Here is a 26,546-nt window from a genome sequence, read left to right on the forward strand (position 1 = left end):
CCCCCCCCCCCCCCCCCCCCACACACACCTCTCTGGCTCTGCAACTGGTGCCTCCTGGGTCTGGGGGGGGTACCCAGGGTCCACTTCCGGGTTCGCTGTCGAGTACGTGGATGGCCCCCCTGCACTCCTGTGGGATGTTCCATGCTCCCCAGCATTGCAGCATTCACAAGCCACGTTGGTACCCCGAGGTATGTAGAAAAAACTTTTAAAACTGTGTCCATGTCTGAATCGCTGATTCTCCCAATCAGCATCGAATCTTCAGATCTGGATTTGGCCAAATCAAATCAGGGACAGTGATCCAAATCAACAAATTGAATCACTGTCCCCAATTCAGGCCGAATCCAAATTGAATAGGGACCGCTTCACGTACCCCTAATACCTGGGTCTCATGCCTTCCACTTATGTGACAATATCTGCTGAAAGCTAAGCTAATGTCTGACTATTAAAGCAACCATTCAACCAGGTCCAGAAAGGATTGTTGTTGTTTAAGGCACCGTTTTATAATCACATAATATTTCAGCAGCTACTAATCCAGAATTTACTGGGGTTACTGAGATTTACACAAATCTTAGTCCTGACCATTCACTCATTTGGCCACTACTTTTTTAATGATAATAGGAGCCAAAGCAAAACATGTTGAGGCTTTGCAGAGTTTAAGAAGCCTAAAGCATGATTCTCCTCTCCTTTCAGCAGTGCCAGTTACTCCACTAGAATCACTCCGGATTTATAGTAGAGTAAGCACAGCTTCTAACAAAGTATTGTTAAATGTGGTGCAGTTCACATCCTGACACTATCACTCAAAATGTGTACGGTAGGAGAACTGAGTTCTTATTTTTCAACAGTCTTGTAAGCAACCCAGTTCTTAACTCAAAATGAAGTGTTTCACATGCTGAACATTTTTACAGTCAAATATACCACCGAGCATGAATCTTTCCTACAATTCTACTGAACAATTCCTTCAGCTTCTTTTATCTTGACCACCATTCCAAGTGTGATTGAACTATTGTGCAGTACTCTACAGTTGATTAAACTCAGTTTGCTATATTCTAATGAAAAAGGCATATTATTCTAGAGTACTTTCCATTATAAAGAAAGCCTTTCACTGATTAGGTCATCTTTCCATTTTACTATGACTAAATCATATCTCAAGTCTCTCTCTCTCTCAATGGGCTTGCTTTATCGCCATGAAATGAAGTTTAGTTTAACAAACCATTTTGTTAACTCATACTCCCTGAGGCTTTACCTTTCATATATTTTGAAATACCACTATCCTCTTAACTTTAGGCCTGATTCTTTAGATGTGCTCAGGACTTTCATAAGGCCAAGTACTGAATTGTGGTTAAACTGATAAGAATGTAGGCTCAGAAGTAGACATTCGAAAAGACAGTTTACAGCTCAGTTTTGCACTACCCTGATTCTGCCCCCGATCCTATAGAGACACTTTTGCTATGCAAGGTTAGAGCAGGCAAGAATTGACATTTGGCATTGATATTCCAGTCATAACTCAATGAACACAACCCTTCCTTTGGACCACGTCCCTTTCCTTTTCTACCCCATATAGAAAAGGGGCATTTATAACAACTTCTAAGCTGATGTATGTCACTGAAAAAATCCTGTTATTCTGTGGATAACAATCCTTGTGGATTGAGCTGGTTACATATGCTTTGGGGCCAGATATATCTATACCACAAGAAAAAATGAGATGCGCTGAACTCACAACCACAACCCATTCACAATTCAGTAACTCCCAGGGGGCAATCCACACTTTGTATAGGCCAAACCTTAAATAGTAACCTTAAATGCTGCTTGATGAAGACAAGTCAGTGCTAGTGTAAGCAAAAAGTAGTACAGATTTCTCTACTGCAAGGACTTCTGGAAAAAGAAATACTGATTTTTCTATTAAGACCTGAACAGAAACAATTTTCAACCATTTACAATTGGTACTTGGGCAGTTTTTGGGTTGACAACTTCTATCCCAAATTTAATCCTAAAAGAACTGTTAAAATCCCAACATCCCATACCTCAAAAGAGAGGATTGAAATGGAATCATAAATATCACAGTAACTACAGTCATGCCACTCACACCACAATGTCTATTAGAATAATCTGCAAATCAAGAGAAAATTCAATTCTGCGATGTGTTATGAAAAGCAATAATGCAGGAGGTTGGACTGTCTTAAACTTGCTGATCTGTCTGCTACAGAATGATGACTGAAGCTCTGTAAAATATTCCAGTCTGCAGTGGGGCCTTTTAAGACAAAATGTTAAGAATTTCACTTTCTTGACAATGAAGCCCAAAGAATCCCTTACTGCTGTATGGCTCCCATTTGATTCCTTTTAGTTAATACACTAATAGCTGGCAGGTGACAAAAATTATGCAGATTTCATATAAGAACTCAGCAGTAAGGGGATCTCTAAAAGTTGTTGCTGACATTACAATGAATATTAACATTTAAATTATAGATGCATTTCAGGGTCACCTGAGTAGCATACAATACTGCAATACTACCAAACAGCAGGAAGACTCTATTAGAATGAAACTGAAAAGTAAATCAAACCTTTGCTGCTCTACCCATGATTTAACTACTTATTCTACAGCAACATCATCTCTGATAATCACACATTCAAGAGAATGCTTGAGCAGCTCTTCATTTTTCAGGCTTTTAATGTTTCCCAGTAATGTAACTATTTTCTGCTGACAACTACACTAGACCCATGCACTATCCTTAAAGTGATTAATTCAGCCTTGAGCCAGTATTTGATCAGGATTAGAAAAAACCTCAATCAAATTGGGTAAACCAAGGAAGTGGTTACTCTGTATCACTGAGAAATTTGTTTCATTTAATACCATTTTTAATCCCTTAAATGGATGTTTATTATATTCTTGGGAAGGTGCTAGCCACACCCAAGATATAGCATCAGCAGCAAGGGGGTACACTGTGACACCAGAATGTCTCAGTTCTTGCCTTAAGAGATAATACTGTCATATAGCTCTGGTAAGGCTCCCACAGCTGAACAGGCACCTGGCAAGAGCGTTTGGGTCCCACCAGACCAGAACTGTGCTAATAAGCTTCCTTTGGTTTAAGTGTGCTGCAGCCTTAAATCCTTCCCTGGCCTCTCTGGCATATTTCTGGGTACAGGCTTTCTGTCTGCTACCCTTAACAATAACATGGGACCTTCTTGCCAAGCTGCCTGAAGCCACCGGACCAGCACTAAGCCCTTAAACTCCCAGTGCCTGAAGTCTATCTTTTCCCAGCCTTCTGATAGTCTGAGCTCACCTTTCTGAGATACCTGACAATTGAAGCAAACAGACATACAGGCTAAGTACAGGCAGTCAAAAAGTCCATGGCTGAATCGATTCAATCTCTGCAGGTTAGTCTAAATTGCAAAGATTAAACTGGAAAAAACTGCACAGACATGTTGCCTTTGATTCAAGAAATGCAGCCACATGCCTGCAGTGGCTCAGGCCAGAAGCTGGGGGCACTAGAGCATGGCTTTCTGGCACACAGCCAGCATGGACTGTGTGTTTACTCTCTCTTCCTGCTGCTACCAAGGTCTTTGGGATTTGCAGTCCACAATAACAGCATTAGGACTCTGCAGGGTTGCTCATCACTTCCTCTTCCTGCTTCCAGGTGCCTCTGGGATTTGTAGTCCACAGTTGCAGCCAGCACTAAGTTTGAGCAGGGGAAGGAGTGTTTAACTTCACTCCCTGGCCCCAGACCCCAACCTGGGTTTGCCTGTGAGGGCAGTGAGCCAGCCAGTGAGCCAGCAAGGGAGCAGAGGGGTGGGGCTAGCCCTGATTTCTGCAAACAGCACAGCCCAGCCCAGGGCTACCAAGTATGCTGGTGGACTCTGATTTAACTTGAACCAGGAAGGAGTCTGGGACAGAAGTTTCATAAACCAGTTTGACCTAAATCAGTTAAGGCTGATACTACATTCAACTAGGTCTATCTTTAGCCAGTTTCTGCCTTTTTAAAGTGGCTTATGTACACTGAACGTATGTCCTGTTACAGGTTTAAACCAATTTCTGATATTTTAAACTGGTTTATGTGCAACTTCTGTCCCTAGCCTCAATCTTTGCAAGGGTTCCAAAAAACCAAGCACATTTTACATTAGCCAGCACAAGAAACGTACAGATTTAGACAAACCAGTCACACATAGCAAGCTCTTGTAGTACCCATGGCAGAGACAGTGATAGTAGGAAAATAATGCTGACCACTACAAGGCAGGGTGGGGGGAGACATGACACAGCTAAGGAACAGGCAACAGTGAAGGCTCCCCAGGGGCTGTTCCTGGTGCACCGTTTGCTCTTCCATCCTCTCATGAGTGTAGGGCTGCACCTTCCAAAGCAGAGGTGTCATTCTACCCCCTTATGCCTCAGATACACTACTGGGCATGGGACTATGCCTGTCAGGCTCCTGGGCTGCACTGGGTTTTGCTTGCTGTGGCAATGACTCCTGGTGGGAGGGGTGCATACTGGCACTCCCTCTAAGTTGGCATCTGGGGTTGGTGCCCTGCTTCCCTCTACCCCCAGTTATTCCACTTGTAAGGGAGCTTCCTGTGCCGCCTAGAGTCACGACACCTCCTGGCTGGAACAGTAGTGTCTCGTTGTAATAGATTGCCTGTCACGCCTTCGATGTTATGGGAGATAATGTCTAGACACCACTGGGAGGCAACTGAAAATGGTTATGGATTCAGAACTTCGGCAGCTCTTCATAGGGCTCCACCATCCCCATACCCAGCCCTCACCACACCTGATGTTCCGGGTGATGTTGATTGCCACTAAGGATTATTACTATCTTAACCCAAAGAATCGTATCTACAGTCCTTGCCTAAGTGGCTGCTTGCCCCATTCTTCCCCGCATGGGTCCCAAGACAGCTACCTTTTTCCCCGGTTCACCCCTTGTCACACTCTTGTGGCTGGGGTCCTCTCTCTCTTCTCCTCTCCCTTCCGGGAGAGTAAAGTCTCCTTCGCTTTCCCTTTCTTCTACATCCCCAGAGTAGTTCCCTTCACCCACTTGGACTCAGATTCGTCAGTCGCTCAAGCATCTTTGTTGCCTCCCACTCCCAGCTGGACCTCGTCTGGTAAGTAGCAGGGTTGGAGCTTACCCCTGAGTTTTCTACTCACTCACCTTCACTTGCTTGCTCCCTCTTCTCCTCTTCTTCTGCTCTCTTTCTTCTTCTGGCTCTCCCCAGATGCTCCCTCAGCATCCCTTAAATCTCCCTCTCTTCAGCTGGGTCCCACATGGCAGTTCCCTTAGTGGCTGCCTGCCTGACCCAGCTGTTCCTCTTTTGCTTGCCGATGTGGTATTTCTCTCTTTCTCTTTTTCCCACACCAATCCTTTCCCTCCATGCTTGGTTTCCAGAGGCAGGGTCTGCCGCAGCAGCCTTTGATCTGCCACGGCCCCAGCCAGTGTCTCCATTCGTCCAGATCATGTCAGGGTTTGCCGCGGCTCCTCCAGCTCCCTGAGGTAAGTTTCCCTCCTCTAGCCCTTCCAGATGCTGTTCATGGCAGGGTGCTTCAGGCACCCTGTCACACCACTGAAACCAGTAAAGACACCTACTAGCATTTTCCTATCTCACTTTCCTCCTCACTACTGAGTATTCTGGGGTTCCTTGGAAATTGAGTGTATCCTCCTGCATATGGGTTTTCCTTTGAAACATGAACATTTGCTTTTCCTTGTGTAGCCAGTTTCATCCTCTCGGCTGCTTCCAAACTTACACTAACAGCCCCCTCTGCTATGAAGACATGTCCTACTGCCCTCCAATTGCCTGTTCAAGCTTCGTGTGTCTCTGTGAGTTCTTCTGAGTTGAATCAAGATTCTCAGGTTTTGTGGTTCTTAAGATCAAGTACTAATACCTAATCTTTTTGTTTTGCTTCCTTGAAAATGCCATGGCTCCAAAACCTGCAGGCAGACTTGTCTGAACTGGTCTCCTCAAACTTCAGGCATTATCCTAAAACAGGGGTTTTCAACCTTTTTTAATAAGTGTACCCCTGGCAGCTGGACGTGGAGGGGGAGGGGAGGAGGGGGTGGCCCATGACTGGATGTGGGGCAGTGGCAGCACTGGGTGATGAGTGGTGACTGCCGCATGCAAGCTCTCCTCCCCTCCCCCCACAGCATCTGGCCCTTGTCCCCACTGGCCCTACTTTTGGGAGGTGGCAGCATAGGGTGGTGGGTGGTGGCACTTTGTCCCTGCCTGCCTGCCCGTTCATACCCCCTAGGGCCTTCCAAAGTACCCCTACAGGTACACATACCCCAGGTTGACAACCCCTGTGCTTAAGTGTGGGGGCCTTGAATGAGGCCTTCAAAATTTTACAACCCTCTGGTGTCCTTCACTTGGAAGACACAAGACCAAGTCCTGACAGCACGTGCTTGACTCAGGTATTTACTAGTACAACAGTTACATATAACCCTGAAAAGAATTAAGTTGTGCAAAGATATATAATCCCTAACTTGCACAACCTCTAAAGGTGAAAGGTTAGTGGATTAAATTAGTCCTTAGCCTCTTGTGTTTGGCAGCATGGATGTAAATTAATGCTAATTGTGGGCATGTTTTTTTGTGATGTGTATGCTAATTAACTACAAACTGGTATGGTTGTGCATATATTGTATGTAAATCTCTTGTTCCAATCCCAAGTACAGAATACCGTGACATTTTAGATTCTTATAAGTGCACAGAAAAATAGTTTCCTTAAAAATAGCAACTAATTTGAGAGAAAATATGAAACCAGGCCCCAATCCTGCAAAACTTCACTTACAATGAGAAGCAGGTAGTAAGCAATTCTGGCTATTTATATCATGATTAATATTAGATTCAAGCAATGAGAGTTAGGCAAGTACATGCCATTTGTTCCTTTGAAAATTTTGCCCATAATTCCCTTGGTTTCTATTAAGCTATTTTCAAGAATAAAGTTTTACAGCAACAGGTCTTATATTTCTCATGAAACTCAGACATTAACACACTACATTTCATGTTTTTAACAAGGAATAAAAATTATTTGTTGCCGTCTTTAAACTCTTTACTGGCAAAAGGAGTTTGTCAATTTGCTTTCATTTGAGATCTGCTTTTTTCCCTGCTTCCATTTCCACAGTGTTGTATATATTTGCTGGAAGGCAGATCAGGGCAGGGGTGGGGGTTATAATCATTCCCTAGAATATGAAACTGACAGACCATGTGCTTTGCTGTATAAACATCTTTAAGCTTCCTAAGTCTTAGTTGTAATTCGATTAACTATATGGTATTTTTTCAGCTTCATAAAGCACAACGCTGTTTGCACATCATTTTCCTCTGCTTTTTCATTTTTCCAATTATTTCAACTGCATGCAAATCTGTTGGTATTTTAACTGCTTGAAAAGACTGCCTCAAATGTAAGATGGCATCTTCAAAACATTAAACAATGATTAGGTAGGCATTGGGCCAAAGGACTGTGTCATTTAAGTGCAAGGGAACTACGCAGCATCTGGCAGTATGCAATCTTGAGAGAACTGATAACACTGAGTAATTCCATCAAGATTTTCTCTATTGACAAATGAAAATAACAATGATTCATGTTGCCTTATTATTTGGCATTGTTTAGGATTCTAAAGAGAACTCCTTATCAATATCTGATTAATTTACTTTGTGCTGCAGACTGATTTAAGAGAAAGAGAACGGTCCTTCAACTTGGTATCACAAACAGATGGGAGGAGGCTTCTCTTATTCTTCTTTGCTTGCAGGTGGGAGACATTTTTTTGAGGTTTTGTTTCCAATAATCCCCAGATTTCAGAAAATATTATTATGGCATACCTCAGCCATGGGACAAGGACCAGAGGAATTAAAACTCCAAAAAATATCATCCATGCAGCATTCCATCTTCCCTCAGGACTGCAAGATTTGAGTTTTGACCCCATCATTTTAGCTGTAGCACCTACTACAGAATCTGATGAATTTCTACGGATTTGTGGAGATCATCATCAGGAGGCCAGATTCATTAATAGAAATGCCCCAGGTCTCCATACTGGGCTAGTTTTTGGTAGTAATGCCAAGTTCTAGCTCAGAAGTCCTGTAAAAAGGCTCTACAGAATAAAGGTTATCTTTTCCAGTGAAACTAGGAAGGGCTTGAGGGGAGAAAATGAAGGGGAGCCCAGCTTCTAAGTTTTTGTTTTTCCCTGTCTTAATTTCAAAATCATGATTCTAATTTTTATATCTAGATTTCATTTCAATTTCCACAAGGCTTTAAAAAGATCTGGTTGAATATATATTTCACAGTTCATTATTCATGAATATTCAAATACCAGTAGGCATTCATGAAAACTTTTCTGTAACCCAAACATTTTCCAAACTTGTATTGTATGTGTGATGCTCAGTATTTGCTATTTTTCTGTTAGGAAGCTTCATATTGCTAATAAGGGATAAGAAACAATCCTATGCAACCAATGGCACATCACAAATAATGAATATTGAACTACTGGAGTCAACAGTTTGTGAACAGTTCATAAACAACCTTTAGCCCAAAATGTGTTTTCTGAAATATCTGGGTAATGCTTCCAAATATTAAACACCAAATTGATTTTCAGGTAACAGATCTGCCTGCTTTGTGAATTACCAGTGAACCAAAAGAAAAGTCAAAATTAATTTATATTTTGGCTCCCCAAAACCCAACACCCAGAAGTTTCAGTTTTGTTCTTGTCCCTTTACTGCCATTATAGACTCTACAACTGGATTAAAACACTGCTCTGCTTTCATATATATTTACCCAGATTGAAGGGACTCAAATTCAAGGATGCTTTTATTAACATGTCCTCATGGTAGCATTTAAACCTCCTCACATTCTTGAATAGGTCAATTTCATATTGTATTTTGAACTGTATCTGACATACACCTCCAGAAGTGACCTAAGAAGTGTTTGAATTTAACACCTCTGGCAGGTAGTTTTGTTCCAGATGGAAAATGATGAACTCAATATTAATTCCATGAATACCATCTATTTCTTCATTCATCTTCCTCTTTTAATACAAATGTGTTCAGGAAAGGTGAGAGTATAAATTTAAGGAAATTTCATTTAAAATTTCATCTGATGTGCTCCTCACCTTTTATTTTAAAAAATCCCATTAAGTCTTGTGTCTAACACTACAGATGATTCATTTTCCCTCTAACGCTTGTATTCTTGTAAATATTATTCTTCTTGAATGAAAAAGAGAATGAAATCTCTCTATTTAAGTGGGCCATTCATCCTTGCTATAGTGTTAGAGTGCAAATTCCACCACATGAGAAGAGCTTTAGATTCTTTGTTTCCTGGAGAAGAAAAAAAAAATCAACCATAAATAATCTCTTGAAGAGCAGAGATATCAAACCACAACCCCACTTTCTGTCCTTCACAGATTTTTGTGCTATTTTTAAGAAACACAAACTTTACACATGGAGGTATCCTACATATCTAAACATGAACTGAAGCTTTTCACATCATTGCTAGAAAAATTCAGTGAAGACCACCTGAGACTCCTAATGAATAAAATTGTTAATGCGCCCTTAAACATAAGCAATCTCATTATTTACTGCCAGCTTTCCAGCCATCTATTCTTAGGTTAAATCATTGTAAAGGCAGTCATGACATTATTCCTGCAGCATTTACCTTTTGAAGCTCTCTCAATCAAGATTCTGAGCATCCCATGCCACAGCTCTGACAGAAATAGAGGATGGCTTCCTCACTGGCGGAAACAGAGATAAAACTGATTTGTTTATCCTAATTAATCTAACTTCACCCTCTAACATAGCTGGCCACAAAATGCTGTATAGTTGGGAGAGCTGTTGAACAACCTTTCAGGCATTAAGTGTTGGCAGAAATGGCACACTAAGGGGCTTCCTAGATTACACCCACCAATATGGACTCTGCCCCTAGTTTGCAAAACGTAAAATGTTAAGAGTCCTGGCTTGTTAATTAATCTTGATAAGTAGGTATTGACAGCAGCCTTCTTCCACCTTCAGCTAATTAGGAGCTTACAGACAAACGAGATGAGAACCTAGGATCTGCACATCCATTTCAAGACTAACTACTGCAACTGCTTATCTACGAGCTGCCCTCCATCAGATAATCCTTGAGTGCCATCTACATAAATTGATAGTAGGACCCAAAGTCCTACTAAACTTCACTAAATCTGAAGCTCTTCTGTTCTGTTCAATTTGAAATCTGATTCACTGCTCCCCACTACTAAATTACTGCATAGGCACTGACTGTAGTGGGCTTGACTAGCAGATGATCTGCACTTCATAGCTTATAGTGGCTACACCTTATTATAACACAAGCTGGGTAGCCTGGATCAAAGATAATCCTGCCCTGGAGTAACTTTGAGCCATCTAACTAGTGCTTAAAACTAGTTTTAGGTGCTAATGCATGGACACTCCAGGGCTTAAGAGCTCCAGGAGTCACCCAAAATCACCATGTAACAGGGCCCATAGTGGTAGCCAGCTTCAAACAGATGGATGTTTGTTCACTCCCTCCTATGTAGTAAATTTACTATGAATTAAAAATCTGACCAAATTACCCTGTAATAACCATGTCATACATCCACACCCTAAACTGCTTCCATTTTCATTTATTACAGGAAAAGTTGGCAATATTAAGAAATGATGAAACAGAGGCTAAAATCTGCTAATTTTGTTCCTTAATTCCAGTTTTTCAGTGTTGACTGGGTACTGTTGAACTACATAGAATCAAGCTACTATACTTAACCACCTGCTATTAGGATTAAATATAGTACATAGATATTGCTGAGATGACACTGAAATGAGTTCCTCCCACACTGAAATCAGATACATTGTTAATGTAATCTTCTTACAGCAGATTTTAATGGCAATGGCCCTGTCTTATTATATATATAAAAAAGTACTGTGTAGTGATAATGTAAAGAGCTAGGAGAAAAAAAATTCAACGCTACCTACACATTTAAACAGAAAAGCCAGAAAACTCCAGTGCTGTAAGAGGCTGCTCTCATCTCGGATTTATCTTTATTAAATCCCATATATGCCCCACATAGGGTCTTTATTGGGTCTTGCAAAACGTGTAGTTAATAGGAATGTTTCCTTCTAGAAATAGGTAACACACAAACAAGTTTGAATTTTGTTAAGAACATGGAAAAATGCCTGCATTTTTTTAATGCAGAAAAAACCAAACAGTACAACAGTTTTCTCGTGCACTTTTGTATTGTGATCAAATGGAGTTAAATACTTATTTAGGACTAGGAAATAAGAGATGGATGTTAGTCAAAAACAGTGTCTGGGTTAGGACAAATGAACTATCCAGACTGGTCAACATATGATTGCCATGGAGAGGCAAAGAAAGACCAATGACTGAACATTACATTTTAACAATTCCAAGCTGAGGGAGATAGCATACATAAAAACAGCAAAACTGCTGTTTGAACCAAGGAACTGAAGCACCAAGAGACTGCAGTAAAGACTCTGCTGTCCACTGTAGTGGGCAGAAGAATGATTCCTGGACATCTGAGGGCAGGATGCAGTTATGTCAACAGCATGCTGCACATGCACTCTAAGCAAATTAAATGCTGTTTTGAAAAACATGTACTGTGTCACCAAAAACACCAAATCTTACCCCTTGTGGAGCTCACAAAGGGGTAAGACTGCCAACCATAGTGCAAGTTTTTTTTAATTTGTTGAAGAAGTCACAGTGATGGTGAAGCTAGAGCTCAGTTTTAGACTAGTGGGGACTTTTTTGTTGTCTTGCAAAAAATGGAGGCCTAGGCCAATAAAAGGAGTATCATCCCTGAGAACATATAAAGGTTGGAGACAAGTTTGCCCTGTGGATCCAAACAAGTTTCCTGTTTTGTGATGGTGTAATTTTATCTCTAGAGACTGGTTCTCAGAACTTTGTTGATCGTCCCATAATAGAGTGACCTAAATCACGGGTCATTGACTTGAGAGTTTCAACCCCATATGGGACTTCAATGAACTTGCCCTTCTTTAAGAATGGATGTGAGAAAGTCCTGAAACATGACTGTGCTATAATGTGACATCACAATATTGAGAACCACTTCTCTAAGCAGTGTAGGTACAGGAATGAAGACAGTGTCATAGCAAGGGCAGTGTCAGTAGTGCACCAGCACTGGGCACCATCAAACGGAATATGTGAAATACAGTGTCAGACCTGGAATTTTATTTTAATAATTCTTAAATTCCAAGAAAATCCAGTAATTTGACAAATGTTCCTTCGAAGGAACCACGTAGAGAGATTTTTATGGTTTTATATTTAGCTACTTACTATTTACATACACTACAACAGATTGCTATCAAGTTGTTTAACATTTGTAGACATCTTGAAATAGCACTTACCCGATTTGGTCTTGTTTACGTGTAATATATTTTGCTTATTTTGTGCTACACACATATTTGCATGCACTTCAGATATTCCCATATTTTATCATACAAGTGGCTTCTTTTAAAGAAAGAAAAAGTAAACATTAATACATAATAAATTGTGTAATGTAGTAGTGTAGGAGTTGTCAACCAGGGGTATGCGTACCCCTGGGGCTACTTGAAAAGGCCCCAGGGGGTACGCAGCAGCAGTGCAGAGAAGCAGGGGGTACTTCTGGTTTTGCTGCTGACACTTCCAGTTTCGCTGCTGTGCACGGGGCTTCCCCCACCCCCCTAGTTGGTCAGCCCCCGGGGGACTCCCTGCTTCTCAACCGACTGCTGGGGGTACACCAACCAAAAAAGTTTGAAAACCTCTGTAGTAGTGCATAGGGGGTGCTCTGCATCAGGCACCAAAATGCCTTGCTATGGCTCTAAATGAAGTCATGATAAATAAATATAATAAAAAGGAAGATGTGGCTGGGAAGACATAGGGAGACAGACTGAGGAAGGACAGAAAAAAGGGTGGAAAAAAAAGAAGGGAGAAGGTTAAGAAAGTAGGAAGGAAACACACAAGTGGATAACAGGGAGGCAGGGACATTGATTGGGAAGAGTGGGTAATAGTGGATTAGAAAAGGAATATAGGACAGAAACTGTGGGGGATGAACAAACATGTCATATAAGGTTGAGGTAAGGGAGTCAACATGGAGGTAAAGTGGAGAGAAGGAAGAATGTAGAAATGGGAAGGGAAATGACAGTGAAATCAATTATGAGGTTGAAGACAGAGGAGTTAAATAATGAGAGCAGAAATATGGAGGAGCAGGAGGCTTGGGTGACTAGATGCTGTGGGAGTATTAGTGAGAAAGCTAGGTGAATGAAGGAGGAAAGGTGCCCAAAGCAAAGACGGATTAGAAGGAAATAAAAAAGGTGAATGTGAGAAAAGAAAAGATAGGAATGGGGGAGGATGGCTGGAAACAAGCAGAGATGACTGGGACAGATAACCTCATTCCCTGACAGCTCCTCTCCTCTCCTCTCCTCTCCTCTCCAACATTTTTCTCTTGTTACACTATACCTGTTTTCTCTCTTTCTTGCCCTATCTAGACAAAGAAACAGAATTTCAGTCACTCTAGATAACCTCATCTTTCTTTCACTGTACTCCCAACCTTCTTTTTTTGCAGCAGCAGCAGAAACTTCATGTACTAGTCAAATATTATATGCCAGTAACACAGCTAAACAGATTTTTCCGCAAATACTTTTCTGTTGCATGGCCAACCAATGTTAGGACAATGAACAAAAGCATCAAGCTCTACTTCCACAGAATAAGAACCACCTTCCTCAGTCATCATACTAATATAAGTTTTTTTTTTAAGGTTGTTCTGAGAATGGTCCTCTTCTTCATTCTTGGTGCCAATTTATCTGGCCAACTCTCCTGACTAACCCTGCCTACTGAAACAGATGGTTAGTTGTTTAGGGTTTGCTGCTTGATTTTTTTTTCCTTTGCCTGTGTTTGAAGAGACATCTGTAGGAGTTGGCACATGGGCCAGAGCACACCTCCCTGCATTCCCAGTATTATACAGGACACACAGATGGCCAGCAATGAGCAAACACTTGCTTCGGGGTGGCTTTACAGCAAAAGGAAAACAAGTAACCCCTTTAACACTGAGGAATCTGATACCTATACAGCAGATCCTAAAGAATGATGCCACAAATGGGAGAAAATGGTTTAATTAGATCTTCCTTCATCACCTAAGAGACTAATCAAAAAGTATAAGTTACTGTCCTTATCTAGGTGGTATCATCCTCTTACACCATATCTTAGAAATCATACAGAAGTAGGATTGGAAGGGACCTCCATAGGTCATGTAGTTCAACCTCTGCCTAAGGCTACAATGCTATATAAATCCATAATCTAACCTCTTGAAAAACTACCATTAACTCTGACACAACATAAGACATAATACCCTAACTTGCCATAGATAAAGCAAAGGGACCATGACAGCCAATGCCCTACTTCTGTAAAAGGTTGTTAATGTCACTCAAGCAATCCCAGGTAGAAGGCCATACCACTTGCTACATAGGAAGGCAAAAATCCCCACAGTCTGCACCAGTCTGACCATGAGTAAAATTCCTCCCTGACCCCCAAAATGGTAACTGGTCTGATCCTGAGTGGGGGGGACTTTAAGTCACAGCAGGAGCACTGGCACATGCCAGTCAAAATCTCCAGCCTTTTGGCTCCAGAATGGCCTTGCAGGCCGCATCCAGCCCACGGACCATAATTTGCCCACCCCTGATTTACTCAAATCCCTATTCACTGACACACACTGCCTGTGTAAAGACTGAGCAAAAAAACCCAACCAAAACACAAACAAACAAAAAACAAAACAAAACAAATCTAAAAAAACAAATAAGAATTTCACCATCAGGATCCTTGTATAGTGAACGTATTGAACCCATAAACATAAGACAAAAAACCTGCCTTTGCTGACGACAAAGCATGACCCAAGGGTGAAAACATAAATTTCTGAGGCTTGAAAAAACTTGATTTTTTTAAATACATCCTGCTGCAATTCTTCTGAATTAAAAGAGGAAAAACGCTTTATTCTTAGCCTAATAAGTTTGAAATAATAACAGTGAATCTTTTTTTAGTGTGTACTCATTGACAGGTTTTTGTGCTGTGCCCCCAAACTAAGGGCCCAAGGGAAATATTGCAGGGGGGGCAGGGAGGGAGGTGAGGTCACAGAGTTACGTTGTCATTGTACCTCCTCTGCCCCCGTTTCTGAAAGTTTTAATGCAGAAATCTTACTGCAGTGCCTCACAGGATTTCACTTTTAGGTGCATTGTGCCCGTATTCTCTGTGGGCCATTCTCTCCAGCTACGCTGCATCCCCTATGATGCCCCATCTTCTTGCCACACTGCTCTGAAGCATCATAGGAAGTCTATTGAAACTGAAGAACATGGCTCGTACAGGAGACTGTGACATCCAAACTTCAAATCCCATGAGGCATCATGGTGGCATTTCTAAATATTGTTTGGTTTCCAGCCAAAATCTGAGAACTTATTGTCAGTTTTCTTTGACAAACTGTCAGATGTTTACATGAAAATCAGGCACTTTTCATGAAAATTCCTGTTTAGCTGAAGATGCAATTTACCATCATCCTCATAAACAAGTTTCATCTAGTCCCACTTTTAGCAAAACTTGTTTGAAAACATCATATTACTTTGCTATGACAGTTGTCTTCAAACATTTTCTCTCTGCTTGAATCTCTTTGTGGATCCCATAAAAATTCTTACTGACTTCAGCTAAAGCAACCTTTCCCTCTTAAATACTATCTCTACCATGTTACAACTCCATGTGTCTCCAGGTTGACAATACTGCTTATCAATGCAAAACAGACTCAGAATTCTCTTCATTAAAGCACACTTTCCAAGAAGAAACCCATTAATGAGCTTGTAAACCAGTCTGTCAAACAGTAACTCTGATCTACCCAGGGCAGGCAATTGTCTTTAAACTCCATTATACTGGAGCACTAAAAACCAAAGAGGACACTTTCAGGTTCACCTATTACTACTAAGTTAATAAGATTACAATTCAGCTAATTTCCTTTATCTAAATATCTTGTATGAAGAGTACCAAAGAAGATCCCTAATAGAATCATAAGATTTAAATGCTTTCTGGGGGGGGAAGCCTTTCATTCAGCATTTTGAGGACTTCATTGTGTATTTCTTTTTTATAATACAGTTGACCCACTTTATACTATTCTGTACAAATTATTTTTGACATTGTAAATCATAAAATTAGCTTACTATGGGTGAAAACAGTCATCTTCTCATTTCTCACTTGTGCCACCTTAAATTTAATTTTTTTTTTTAAATATTGCCATTTGGCAATATCTATTTTACCAAACATTATTACTGCAATTCAATAGCCATGTTCATGGAAATCTCAGAGCAAAGAATATGAACTATTAAATTGCACATGTTCGGACATTTTATACATAAGTAATGATTCAAAGAAAAAGAGAGACTTCATGAAATGTGAGCCTACAGAAATGTTCATTATTACCTTTATTATGAGAAATGATCATATGACAGGATAATTATAATTTTAATACAAAATTGTGCTATATGAATTTGAGATACATTAATACATGCACCCACCTGCATTCAGCAAGCAGTTGAGCAAGATCTAGACCACTATGGGTTTTTTAAATGTATCAAATGAAAAATACTTTTGGGAAACGTATACACAGTGGGTCAGATTCCAGCCCTAGAATGCCATATAGGGGTCAAACACCGCTTTAAACAGCCAACTAGACATATAAACAGGACAGGACATATAAACTAGTTTAAGTGTCAGGACAGACATATAAACTAGTTTAAGTGATCAGAAACTGGTTTAAACCTGTAACAGAACAGATGTTCAGTGCACATAAACCCGTTTGAAAATGGTTGAAACTGGTTTGAGATAAAGCTGGTTGAATGTAGAATCAGACGTAACAGATTTGGGTAAAACAAGTTTATGCAATGTCTGTCCCAGATCCCTTCCTTGTTTAACTTAAACCACAGTCCCCCAGCATCCCAGATGCCTTTGCAGCCCTGGCCCCACCCTTCTGCTCCCTGACAGTGGAACTTATCAACAGGTAGCTGGTAATGTCCCTCCATTTCTTCCCTGGAAAAAGTTGTTTAAGAAGAGCTTGAAATAATGAGAGAAGCTTTTGTTTTCTTGATGGGGTGCTAAATGCTGTGTTATCAACACCCTGCTGGCTCCCTTGCTGGTCAAGAGCAGAGGGATGGGGGAAGGGGGGGCAGGAACCCCTCCCTAATCAGAGCATCCTGCTGGGGCCTGGCCACGCTCCTCCCCCCAGCTCACCATTATAGAAGGGAAGAGAGGGCTACTCTAGCACCCTCCAGCTTCTAGCCTGAGCCACTGCAGGCATATGCCTGCATTTCTTCAGTCCAGAGGGAATGTCTGTGCTGTTGCAAAGCAGTTCAGCCTAGCCAGGTTAGACTAACCTGCAAAGATTTAATAAATTCAGTCTTTTTGAACATCTGTCCCTAGCCCTAGAGTTTACACTGATATAGAAGTTCACAACTACCCCTAAAAAGGAATGGTCGAGTGTGGGGTCAGAACCTGCTGTTCCTCAAATCACCAGTGCAAAATAGTTTATCTAAATGTGTAACTGTGGTCTGATCAACTCCCAGTGGTCCTCAGGGATTGGAGTTGCTCAAGGGTGCTTTAAGAGTATATTTTACCAACCCCACACCCTTCACAACTCATCTGAGCAGAATTTCGATGCAGAAAGATCTGGGCCACTTTTGAAATCAACACGAGATTGTAAAATTATAATTAAGTTCTACCAAACTGCACAATTTATCACTGACATGGGAACTGCATATTTTAGAGAAATTGGACAGCATTCTGATCTCATTGATACCACTGAGTAATTCCAAAGGAACTCCAAACTGTGGGTGTGTCTACTTAAGACGTTTACTGAGTTGACTAATTAGCTCTGCACTAAGACATCACCATCTACCTGCACACTGCTATTAGGATGGAGTAAATGAATTAACTCCACCACAGGATAGTACTGCCAAACACAAGTACTATCCTATGACCGAGTTATTTACTCTGCCATAGACACTGATGGGACTGGCTGGGGGATGAGAGTGATTCAGTGTGGGGACTGCCTGCTGGCTAGCCCTACACTGGAGCATCCTCATGCCCCAACCAGCCCCTCTGCAGCATGTTGAGCTAGGCCGGAGCAGCCCCAGGCTGGCAGGTTGACCCCCAGAATCCTCTGCCATCTGGGGATATTCTGGCCCAGTTCAACAAGCTGCAGTCCTGGGAACTGTGCTGGAGTTTATTCAGCCATATTAATTGCATGTGTAGATGCACACAGTGGTTCTTAGTGCCTCCAGGCACCCCTCCATAACTTATCTGAATTTAATGGTACCTCAGCTGCAAATCACTGAGCTAACAATTTAAATTCAGAAAAGTTGGGGGGGGGGCGGTATCTTGAGGCTATAAAGCTTGAGAACCACTAATTTAGCTGGTGCCAGGTGAGGGTAGCAGCGGCAGGACCTCACCCTAATGTGCCCCATTCTTTCCATTATCTGCCCTCTCTCTGCCCCGAGTCTGTACCTGAGGTAGCTCCCACCACTGAGGCTGATCCTCAAGGGTCTCATGTGCCAGCAACTAGAGCCATTGGCTCCTCCCACTGTCCCCTGGAGCACGGGAGGAGCCAGGGGGCAGAGGTAGGCTGAAAAGCACAGCTCTAGCTCCATATCTGCCCTCCTGTCCATCCTCTGGCCAGCAATAGAGCACACTGCTCAGAACATGGGGATGGTTGGCACAGGGGCTGCTGGAAGCCAGGGGATGGCAGCAAAAAGAGTCCCCAGAAGAACAGCCATAGGTTCTGCTGGGATTGGACTGGGTGCTGATGGAGGGGGGATGTAATGGGACTCTGCCTCCAAAGGCACCTCTGGCACCTTTCCACAGCCAACCCAGACCCATTCTGCACTCCATCTCCTAGGAAACTGCCCCGTATTCCCCTGACACATCTTGATCCTCCTTGGTATAACTTTGGGCTGAAACCCTCAGAATACTGGAGAGACACCACAGGCAAATTTCTCCCTCTTCTCATCAATGAGCCACCTTTTATCTGGCCCAAACAACAACAAATTCAGTCTCTGTGCAGGACATCTTGCCCCCAAGCAAGTCCAGTCTCTTTGCTCTCTCTGCCAGGCATCCTGGCCCCTGAGCAACTCTCTGGGCCTCAGTTAGCCTGCTCACAGTTCCAGGGACTCAGTTACCTCACTTACCCAGAACCAACAGGATCTGGTCCCTACCGTTGGCTCTCACAGGGCTAACAGCACCCACATGCCAGGTGCCCTCAGTGGCCTCCCTATTCCCCATCTGCCATCCTTTACCTTGCAGCCTAAACACAAAAAAATATCAACTAAATGTACTTATAACCTCACTGAAATTTATACAGTCCTTCAGGGGTGCCTTTCCCCAGCCCTTCCCTCTATTTCTAAATAATGCCAACCTCAGCCTGTCAGGTCTTATGCACAATCACAAGCCTCTTCACAACCCTTCAGGGAGCTGACTTCCCTTCAGTGGCTGACTTCCTCCATTTCCCCATCCCCATTTCTTTTCCACCTCCCCATTTCATTACCTACCCCTATACCATTAAGTCTCCAGCTCCCAGCTTCATGTTCCCATTCCCTACCAAACCCAATTCTCATATACCCTCACCTACATGAGGCACAGAAGCTTCTTTTGGCTCACCAGCCCCATATCCCTCTAATACAGGGGCAGGCAAAATATGGCCCACAGGCTGGATTCAGTCCTCCAGGCACTTCGACCCGGCCTACAGCATCTACCAACGAAGTGTATCCCACTGAGCCCTTCCACCCATGAGGGTGGGAGCAAGGTGCCCACATATGCACATGCCCCCAACATACCCTATTGCACCTCACTCCTACCCTTGTGGGCAGAAGTGCCCAACCTGACCAGAAGGCAGCTTCAGGAAAGGGCTGCTGCTGCAGCCACTGGGGACCTGCTTGACTTCGCTGGTATCTCACTTACTCTGGGCAGTAGGTAGGGAAGTGGTGGGGGCGGGGGCAGAGCTGCAGCTGGGTGGGAGCACAGAGTGGGGCTGGGGCTGGTGGTAATGTGGAGCCCACACCCAGGGGGTTGGTGGCAGAACAGGGTGGGCAGTGTGTGGGAGTGGGGGAGGGTGGGAAAGTGTGGGGACCCCCCCTCAACTCCCTCCATGGTCCGCAGCCAAGGCAGACAATGGTGGCAGGAGCAGCATGTGGGGGCACTCACACCCAGCAGTGCATGGCTCCAGCCAGTGCTGCACATCGCAGCAAGGAGCTCAGCCCATACCAGGAAGTCTCTATTGCCGGTGCTCCTCACCGCACATGCGGAGCCCCCACACTTGTGCGGCATGGGAGAGAAGTCCCATGTGCTGGAGCCAGCTGCCTTCCCCACACCCTGTCGCATAGGTCCCAGCACACGTCCCACGGCAGGGGGCAGGGAAGGCAGCCAGCTCCAGTGCGTGGGGCTTCCCTCCCATGCCACGTGAGTGCTGCATCTGTACATGAGCAATGGGGAGTGCCAGTGAGAGAGAGAGCCCAGCAGGGGTTGCATTCCTCACTGTGATGTGTAGTGCTGGTCAGAACCGCGCCCCACCAGGCACCCGTGCCAGGCATGAGCACCCTAAGCACCCCTGCCTGCTGCTGCACCATGGAGGGAGTGTAGGAGGGGTGGTCCCCACACCTCCCTCACACTACACAAATACCACACACCCACACCCTGCCCCCACACCCTTCCCCCACATATACACAACCCCCAAAATACCCTATTGTTCCCAACACACATAGCCACATCCCCTCACAAATGGCACCCCCCTACAGCCCACCATACACATACACCCAACCACACACCTCCACCCAATATACAAAAGTAAGAATTTATTTTTGAGTTATTATGCAGTCACCTCTATATACACTATGCAAGCACAAATTCTGACAAAAATATTTTTTGTAATAAAATTACAATATGTTATAGTAGATGTTTAACCTTTAGTGTATGATTTGGTTTTTTTCTGGTTCTAAGACGGCAACCCCTCCCCTCCCAAAAGGAGTATTTCTGGGGGGCAAGAGGAGGAACTTCCGGGGGCAAAGGTCAGGGATTAGGGCTGTGACTTCCGGTCCCAAGATGGTGACCAGGGGGTGGGGCAACTGTTAAGGGACAGGGCTACCCATGTGGCCCTTGAAAGCTCACCAAACCTTGTTAAGTGGCCCTCCACCCAAAATAAGTGCCCGCCCCTGCTCTAGTGGCACATCACAGCTGTGCAGATAGGTGTCAGAGAAGATTTTTAGACTTAAGGTGCGACTGGTCCAAACTCAAGCTAGCACTAACACTGATCAACATTTGAGCAGCTCAAAGTGTAATATGGAACAAAGCTCTGAGCTTCTCAAAGTTACTCCGCTTCTGGCAAGGGTTAGTTTTGGGCCAGGCTACCTAGCACATATCAGGGAAACTTCAGTCTGCTCTAGAGATAAAATGAGCAATTTTCAGTCCTCCAGCATCCCAGGATGCATTGCTCCCAGCCCTCATCCAACCGTAAAAGGGACAGAGATAGAGCTCCTAGCCACACCTCTACTTGCCAGATCACTGCTGGCAAGTCAGAGCTGTGTGGGCAAGAAATAGTATTAACTTTTAATGTGCAACTGCTCACAGTCTGTTCTAACTTTAACATCACTTAACATTCCTCAGATTTAGTATGGTCTAAGTGTAGCATGTAATTTCACCATAAGTAACAGGGGTTAGAGGTCCCTGGTACAGAGGAGAAGAGCACTTACCTCCTCACACAGGGGCTGGACCCCATGACTCCCTTAAAGAGGCACCTGGGTTGAAAATCACTGCTCTGTATGTAAACAATGGCTACGTTGCCTTTTGGTGAGTTTAATTAAAGTAAAATTTTAACAAAGATTTACCTGACAGCACAATGGATGAAACTATTCATGTTTCAATATTATGCATATTAAAAATTCCACTAGGAAAAGTTGACACATGAAATGCTTACATAAACAATGCAAACTATTTTATTAAACCAAAGGATCAGAGTTTGGGGATCTGCTAAATCTATTTTCTGCTTTTAAATGGCACACACTGTGGCATTTTCACAGTTTGCTAACTTCAAAAATTTGTTTAAAAAAGGCTTCACAAAGAGATTAATTGAGGTCTTCTGAAACATAATTGGGAACTTGAAAAACTACACTGAGGTTTAGTAAAAGTCATAGATAATTTGCTTGACATACCCTGAAGTGCATGAAATAAAATACTGTAGCTTATGTTGCTCAAGAGGAATGTACAGAAGTTGAATGTATGCATAAATGTGTTATGTGTTAATGGAATAATCTTACATAGTGCTTCTGAAATTATCCTAATGGAGTAAAAAATGATACAATTCCTCTGTTATTTCTTTACAGTTAACAAGGTTGCTTTCCTGATAGTCATTAAAAGGCGAACTTCATATGGTATAATGAAATCAATGAGAGTTTTACCTTTGACTTAGTATAGCCAGGATTTGGCCCAGAGTAAAAAGAAAGGGCAAAATTAGTGTTACTTTTCACATCATAATCCTAAAGAATATCCTTGGAGGCAAATCCTCAATAGTGCAAACTGCACTGATTTCAATCCTTTATTTAGATGAATCCAAACAGCAGAGAAGACTCAAAAACCCCCAGTAATTTATTTACACTCTCTGTAAATAAAGAGAGAGCCTGTACACTCTCTGTGGTCTCTCTATTTTATTCAAATGTCACTTCCATTGCTGTGATGTCTCCAGCCCTGGTTTCTGCAAAACTACATCTGCTTCGTCGGTGAAAGCTCTGACATTCAGTTCTGGAGACCTGACATTTCCCTAGAAGTCTTGAACATAAGCAGGTATTGTTTACTATAATTTGGAGAGGTCTGTCCAAATGGGCAAGTCCAGAGCCAGAATAAAGCATGTCTGGTGCCTCTACTCAAGGAAAAGCTTCTGACTGTGAAAGCAGGCTTTCCCCCCTCAGGGAACTTTGCAAGGAAATCCAGAGCAAATGACTTACACCTTACTGACAGCAATGTTCAAAGTCAAATTAACACCATAGACACAAACACAAAAAAGAGTGAAGTTTATCCAGGACAGCTTTAGCTAAATATAAGATTAGGATGCTATAAAAAATATATTTAAAATGAATGTTATAGCATTTCAACTGATAATGTAGAACCTTTGTAAAATAAACTTCCTTATTCACATAACAGGAACAGATGCTGGACAATATGGCCTGATGCTGCAGGCAAGAAATTCTGGTTGTGGGGGCCAAGGGGGGACCGAGGATCGGGAATCCTCGGGAATGCTAGCTGGGGTTGCAGCTGCGATCCCGTGACGGGTAGATGGGTACTCTCTATCACCAGAGCGGAATTAGGCACAGACGCGACACGTATCAGTTGGAAAAAACAGAGACAGCTTTACTTACACTGTAGAGTCGTATACAGCGCAGGCAAGAAGTGACTTCACACTTCAATCATAGTTGCAACAATTCTAATCTCTAGTTGCTAATCGAGGAGCTCTTGTAGACCGGGTAGCTCGGGTCTAACTTGGGCATGCAACACGGAAAATACGTCGTAAGGCTTTGACGACGGGGAGGCGTTGGCAGGTGATCAAACTGCCAGAGTTCCACTCCAGGGGGAATCGCGGAGTTCTCCAACTAGGGCGGAAATGCCCCTAACCTTTTATACGGCTAGCGAGCCAATTGCCAGCCACCACGTGGGAATAATTTAACATCGGCCAATCGTGTTATGCAAATCTGCATATCCTTGGCGGGAACTCTATCCACGCCGGAACTCTTCACCATGTCGAGAATTCCCCTGCCTTACCGTGCCTTGTGCTGGAAAGTTCCACTGTGTCGAGGCACTGATCCAAATCAGCTCTGACACTGGTAATGGGACAGCACTTACAAAAAACTGCATAGCGTGTAAATCTTCCAAGAGCCCATGGACCTCTGTATAAGGAAGATGCTTATACTTCACACCATGCCACAGACTTACTTATATCCTCTCCTAATTCCCATGCTTCTGTGTGGGGCCAGGAACCCAAATAATTACCAGAGGGCAAAATCAGGCAACCCCTTTGCCTTAATAAGTTTCTTCTTTCTTGGGCTCTAGCGTTTTCTCTAAAGTCCTGTCAGGCAATTTATAGGAGGGACATCGGCTCCCTTGAGTCAGCTAGACATACATTGGCAAGACTCACAGAAAAAGCTGGGTTTTGGGGCCCACAACCAGAGTGTAATGATCATTGTGTTCAATAAACCAGCCATGCATGAATGAGAAGAACTGAAAAACAACCTTTTATTGTGGAGCAGCAGACAAACCACTGCAGTCCCTTGTCTCTCTAACTAATTAACAGAGAGCGCCTAACTGAGGGACCATCTCCCAATTCTTTTAAATGAGGGAGTGTTTCTAAATTATAACTTATATCACTACATGGGGCCATTGCCAAGGACCCCATGTGTGTGGGTGGGGAAAGGAAGGAATCTACATCTCTAACCTCTGCCTGGAGCCTCTGGAGTCTGATGCTGGCTCTGCTAAACCTCATGAAGGTTATGCAAGCCTGAAAAATAGTCGATCATACTTTACTGTCTTTAGTTTGTTGTCATCAGGCTGGAAACAAAAGTCCTATATTTCATTGATGGTGACAATGGTAGAGTGCACTGAATGGCCATATGATGACCAGCACTGAGCAAACTTACCTGCTAGAGCTTCCAAAAATCCCAACATCTCCAAAGTTTGGGAATGCTCTGAGAATCAGAATGAGAGTGAAATTTTTTTTGCTTGGGGCATCACCAATATGCATTAAAGAAACACAATCTCTGTCTACAGGTTTGCTTACAAACTACCAAATGCGCAAGTATAAAAAGTGCATAATCAGTGTAAATACAAGATGGGGTAAATGGGATCTTCCTAAAAGACTCATCTTTATGGGACTCCAGTGATTTCTAGGGCTGTGCAAAGCTTTGGATCGATTCAGATTCGGAGATGATTCAGATGCCAAATCTATGAATCCAAATTGAATCACTGGAAGCTTTAGGCTTTCTGGATCATTCAACTTTTTAAAAAATGTATTTAGTTCTGTCAGATTTTGTTATTTTTTTACATGTGAATTTCTACTACTCCATTGCACTGTTACATCCTGTACTGTGCTATAAACCAAGAACATCACCATATAAATCCTGCATGCCATCTTGCCCATACTGTTCCATGAGTTGGGGTTTTAAGAAAGCTTGGTTAGGCTCAGTTGACTAAGTGCAGTATAATTCACTGGGATTGGAATTAGAGTCACACATATCCTTGTACACCTGCAGTACAAAGAGCCTAAATCAAACTGCTGTGTTGCATGCATGTTTTCCAGAACTACAATTTGAGTTTTTTCCTTGACAAAAAGAAGAGGGGTAAGAGACTTACAACCTGAGGAGGGAAGCTTATCTGCTTTGAATTCCACTAAGTCAGTGGCTCTCAACCCCAACAGAGTCAAAGTTCGCCTCAACAGACTCAGCACACCCCTTGGAAAATGCCAGCTCTAGTTTTTAGTCATTTTTTGACTACAAAAAATAATAGATCAATTCTTCCATTGCAAAGAACTCATAAAGATAACAACAGGAGAGAATGTTTTTAGCATTATTGATATTTATTTGAAATCTCTGGGTTTATCTTGTGAATCATGTTAGCACACCTAACATTGTGTGATGCCCCATGGCACTTAAGAAAGGATCTCAAGGCACCTGAGGGTGCCACAGTGCCCTTGGTTGAAAATCACTGCACTAATGCTTTGTTTTATGAAGACAAGAGGCACAGTGATGACCAGAAGAATGTCCTCGCATGGAGCAACCCAATCATGTAACACTTATAAGGAGGGTACAGATAGAGGAAAAGCTCTTTGTTCAGCATTTCTCTTCAGCAGAACACATTTTGATTGTACTTGTATTTTATGAGTTCAATATTAACTCCCAGCAGAGCCAAAGCTTTCAGGATGCTCAATGTCCCACGCGAAGATAATTTAAAATTTCATTTGTGATGGTGCCAGCAGGTGAAACTTGTAAGTGATGCCCAGCGTGGTCCCAGTGAAAATCATCTAAGCAAAGTACTGAGCTCAGCAGAAACTAACAGGCCCTGTTCCTCAACCAGCAGGGAGAAATGTCTATGTGGAGACATAAACCAGGTGAGCAACAGACAATAAGGATTAGATTGGCAGTCAGGAGGGGAAAAAAAACAAATTAGCAAGCTGATACAGAGCAGCCAAGAACAGAAGAGGAAGAAGAAAAAGAGAGGCCTTATACAGAATAGAGGGTGAGTGAGCATACAGCTGAAACTGGGAGTTTATAAGGAATAAGAAGGACACAGGAGAAGGTAGGCATGCTTGACAGCAGAGCAGAGTAGTAAGAAACATTTAAAAAAAAAACCCTTTCCAAATTTCCTATCTCCATTGTTTTAACTAATGTGATTAAAAGCAGAGACTAATGTTCCATTCTGTCCCTGTTCTCAACTTGACCTACTTGTGTACATCTGGGCCAGGCGCAGACATTACACTTTTACTGGTCTATATCCATAACAGAACAGAAGTTCAGCACACATAGACTGGTTTAAAAAT

General features: G+C 42.7%; 1 protein-coding gene across 6 annotated transcripts in view; it reads right to left on the reverse strand.

The window, feature by feature from the left end:
- Positions 1-26,546, reverse strand: part of GALNT18 (polypeptide N-acetylgalactosaminyltransferase 18) — a 432,273-nt gene that overhangs the window by 151,556 nt on the left and 254,171 nt on the right. The gene's annotated exons all lie outside the window — the stretch shown is intronic.

Source organism: Alligator sinensis, unplaced genomic scaffold, assembly GCF_000455745.1.
Source record: "Alligator sinensis unplaced genomic scaffold, ASM45574v1 scaffold352_1, whole genome shotgun sequence".
NCBI lineage: Eukaryota > Metazoa > Chordata > Crocodylia > Alligatoridae > Alligator > Alligator sinensis.